Genomic DNA, 4,147 nt, shown 5'->3' on the forward strand with positions numbered 1-4,147 from the left:
ATTCTTTCAGCTTATAATAATTGAGTATTTACAAGATACAAGCCTGTGTGTGTGTGTGTGTGTGTGTGTGTGTCTGTGTGTGTGTGTGTGTGTGTCTGTGTGTGTCTGTGGAGAGAAAGGGAGAGGAGGAAGAGAGGGAGGAGAGAGGGAGGTGGGGGAGAGGGAGAGACAGAGACACAGAGAGAGAGAGAGACAGACAGACAGACAGACAGACAGACAGACAGACAGACAGAGATTTCTTCTAGTTCCTCAAACATTGGAGGCTCCTAGTCCCGAGCATAGAGGAGGAGGGCTAGTTGAGCTTGTCTTTCAGTTATTCTGCTGCTAAATGATGTGAGTATCCATTGTTTTCCAGAGTAATCTTCATAATAGGTGTTTTCCTTCTTTGTGTGCCAGAGCATCTGCTTGCCACGATTAGCTCCTTGGGGGCTAAAGCGATCTCAGAAGTTAGGGTACTGTCACTCTTGCTGAGGACCTGGTTTCAGTTCCCAAAACCCATAACCACTCTCCATCTCTGAACTCCAGTTCCAGGGTATCGGACATTTTCTTCTGGTCTCCATATATACCACACACAGAGAGTATACTTACATACAGGTAAAACACTCACATGCATAAGACAAACATATAAATAAATACTAAAAACTAAATTTAAGATTTCTTGCGATGTTCTACATAAACAATAGGAACACTTACCTTTCTTTCCGTCATGTATGTGTTTTGCTTTCTTTTCTTGTCTTATTGCCATGGCTAAGATCTTGTTCCTGATGTGGGTACCATCTTTTTCTTTTATCATTTAAGTTAAATGCAAACTCTAGGACTATAGAACAATATAAATAGATGCTTTGTAAAATAAGTTCCCTTGCGTTTGTTGAGTGTTCATCATAGATGGATGTAAACTGCTTCATCTGCCTCAGTCACTATGATTGTGTGGCTGTATTTTTGTATATAATACGATTTTATTTGCTAGTATTCATTGAGATTTGTAAGTCTGCTCTTTACACAAATTCATCTGTCAATGTCTTTGGCTTCTAGCTTTGGAAAATTAGTTGGGAAGTATCCTGCATTGTTATTAGGGCTTGTCTCCCTTTATTGTGCCCCCCTTCTCTCTCTCTCTCTCTCTCTCTCTCTCTCTCTCTCTCTCTCTCTCTCTCTCTCTCTCTCTCTCTCTCTCTGCTTAAATTTTTTCATATATTTGACCATATTCCCTTTCCCCAATTACTCTGATATCGTCCCCACCTCACTACTTCATATTCTTTCTCTCAAATAAATAAATAAATAAATAATAAAAATCAAAGCAAACACAAACCCCAATAAAACAAGGAAAACAAAATGAAACAAAACAAGATAGGGCCACTGTGCAGCAGAGGCTGAGTACCAGCTTGTAGTCTCCTCTCAGCATCCCAAGTGCTGGGGTAGATGGTCTACCATTCTGTCAGGACTCACTGTGTGCTGGGTACCATTCTGTCAGCACTCACTGTGTGCTGGGATGGATGACTAGGGTGTCATTCTGTCAGCACTCACTGTGTGCTGGGATGGATGACTAGGGTGTCATTCTGTCAGCACTCACTGTGTGCTGGGATGGATGACTGGGGTACCATTCTGTCAGCACTCACTCTCAGCTGCTGCTGTGTTCTAGGGAGAGACTTGGAGCTGAAGAGAGGCTCAGTGGTTAAGAACACTTGCTGCTCTTGCAGAGATTCTCTAGTGGAACTATCTGAGCCTGCTCATTTTTAGAAGGCTTGGTGCCACGCCTACTCTAGTAGTGACTCACATCAGGTCTAAAAACCTGAACAAGTCCTGAGAAAAGGAATTTCAAGGAGACTCAGCCTCCTGGAGTCCTGGCATTTCCAATAATCTATATACACGAACCCTATCTGCATGTTAGTATGGTGTATGCTCTCTTTCAGTATTATTAATGCCTCTAAAGATTGAATTTTTATCATAGGTGAAGTTTCCACCTGTATTCCAAAGTCCTAAAAAATTCCTTAAAGCCAGGAGCTCAGAATTCAGTAGGAAAGGTTACCTATTCATTAACATTCTAATTCACTTCTAGTAAAGACCAGTGAAACCGATTAAGCATCACAAAGAACAGAGCCAAGCTCAGGGCAAAGCTTACCAAGGCCTAGGAAATAGGGGGGTTGTAGTATTGCATTAGCAGAACCCCCCCAAAACAGGTTTTTCTGCTAGGCCCAAAGGAACAGCATAATGGAGGAATTACTGGGGGCCCCTGACAGTGGGGTTCAACTATTGATTAGCCTTGCACCTGGCTTCCTCCTCAAGCTGCCTGGTCCCACCCCCTGGTCTTTTCATGTATTCAGTCCTTTGTCTTGTGCCATTGTAACAACGGATTTATCCTGCCCTGCTTTTCTTGTTTGTTTTGTATTAATAATGTGATGCTCATTTTGATCAATNCATTCAGTTTTACACCCTCTCTCGTGTCGAACTGTCACTCATTCGCAGAATCCTTGCTCGCCTGCAACCAAGAGACCCGTTCCACGCAGATCAGGGACCCAAGTGAGGTCCGTCTGTGACAGCTTGGGTCTATAAATTTAGTTCCTTTAGAGGCTAAACAATAATTATTCTGTCTGTCTCTTTGAGTAGTCTATGGATGCTTGAGAGAACATAGATTCTGTTGCAGTTTGGGTGGGGGGGGGGTTCACAAATCCATTTATCCGTATTGCTTAACAATGTTCAGTTTGAATCCTTGCTGATTTTTTTTTTTTTTTCTGGACTTGTTCCACTTACTGAGGAGTGTTGGCCTTCCACTATAGCTATGTTTTTTCTCATTTTAGTTCTATCAAATTTGCTTTATTTGTTTTGAAATTGCGCTGTTTAGTAATATACATTTAGGATTGCTCTTCTTCTTAGTGGATTGTCCTTTTGTCATGATTAATGTCATTTTCGTCTCTAGGATACTTTATCTAAATATTAATAATAATAACCTACTAAGTAGTCTATGTAAATTTGGACATACAGACTATACATTTTTATTTTAGGATATAAGTATATGTCTGTTTGTCTGCCTATCTACCAATAACACACATACACACACAATGACTTTTGTTCCTCTATCAAAAGCATTTCTTAAAAACCATTTCACATGATATGTACTCACTGATAAGTGGATATTAGCCCAGAAACTTATAATACCCAAAATATAATTTGCAAAACACATGAAACTCAAGAAGAAGGAAGACCAAAGTGTGGATACTTCGTTCCTTCTTAGAATGGGGAACANAATATCCATGGAAGGAGTTACAGAGACAAAGTTCGGAGCTAAGATGGAAGGAAAGACCATCCAGAGACTGCCCCACCCAGGGATCCATCCCATATACAACCACCCAGACACTATTGCATATGCCAGAAAGGTTTTGCTGACAGGACCCTGACATAGCTCTCTCTTGTTAGTCTATGCCAATGCCTGGCAAATAGAGAAGTGGATGCTCACAGTCATCTATTGGATGGAACAGAGGGCCCCTAATGAAGGAGCTAGAGAAATTACCAAAGGAGCTAAAGGGGTCTGCAACCCTATAGGAGGAACAATATGAACTAGTCAGTACCCCCCAGAGGTGTGTCTCTAGTTGCATATGTAGCAGAGGATGGCCTAGTTGGCCACCAGTGGGAGGAGAGGTCCTTGGTATTGCGAAGATCATATGCCCCAGAACAGGGAAATGCCAGGGCCAGGAAGCGGGAGTGGGTGGGTTGAGGAGCCAGGCTGTGGGGAGGGTATAGGGGATTTGGGGATAGCATTTGAAATGTAAATGAAGAAAATATCTATTTAAAAAAGCTGAAAAAAAAACCATTTCAGGTAGATAGCATGGAACTGACAGAATCTGAACTAGTTTTGACAACCTAGAAATTAATAATTTAATGTAAAAGATGAAATAGTTTCTAATTTGAATATATTTTACAATTTTTTTTAAATGCGACCTAGAGCAGATGTAAAAATTAGTTTTATGACCTGGAACAATGGCTCATTGATTAAGAGCTTTTGCTGGTTTTGGAGAGGACTAGTTTAGTTCCCAGGACCCATGTCAGATGGCTTGAAAGTGCCTGTAGCTCCAGCTCCAGGGGATCCAGCATTCCTTTCTGGCCTCCACAGGCACTTGCACGCACACACACACACACACACACACACACACACACA

At 41.5% G+C, this 4,147-nt stretch overlaps 1 protein-coding gene across 3 annotated transcripts in view; it reads left to right on the forward strand.

Annotated features, from left to right (window-relative positions):
• The window catches only part of Coq3 (coenzyme Q3, methyltransferase), a 26,622-nt gene that overhangs the window by 5,635 nt on the left and 16,840 nt on the right, over window positions 1-4,147 (forward strand). The gene's annotated exons all lie outside the window — the stretch shown is intronic.

The sequence above is a fragment of the Mus pahari genome, chromosome 22 (assembly GCF_900095145.1).
Source record: "Mus pahari chromosome 22, PAHARI_EIJ_v1.1, whole genome shotgun sequence".
Lineage (NCBI taxonomy): Eukaryota > Metazoa > Chordata > Mammalia > Rodentia > Muridae > Mus > Mus pahari.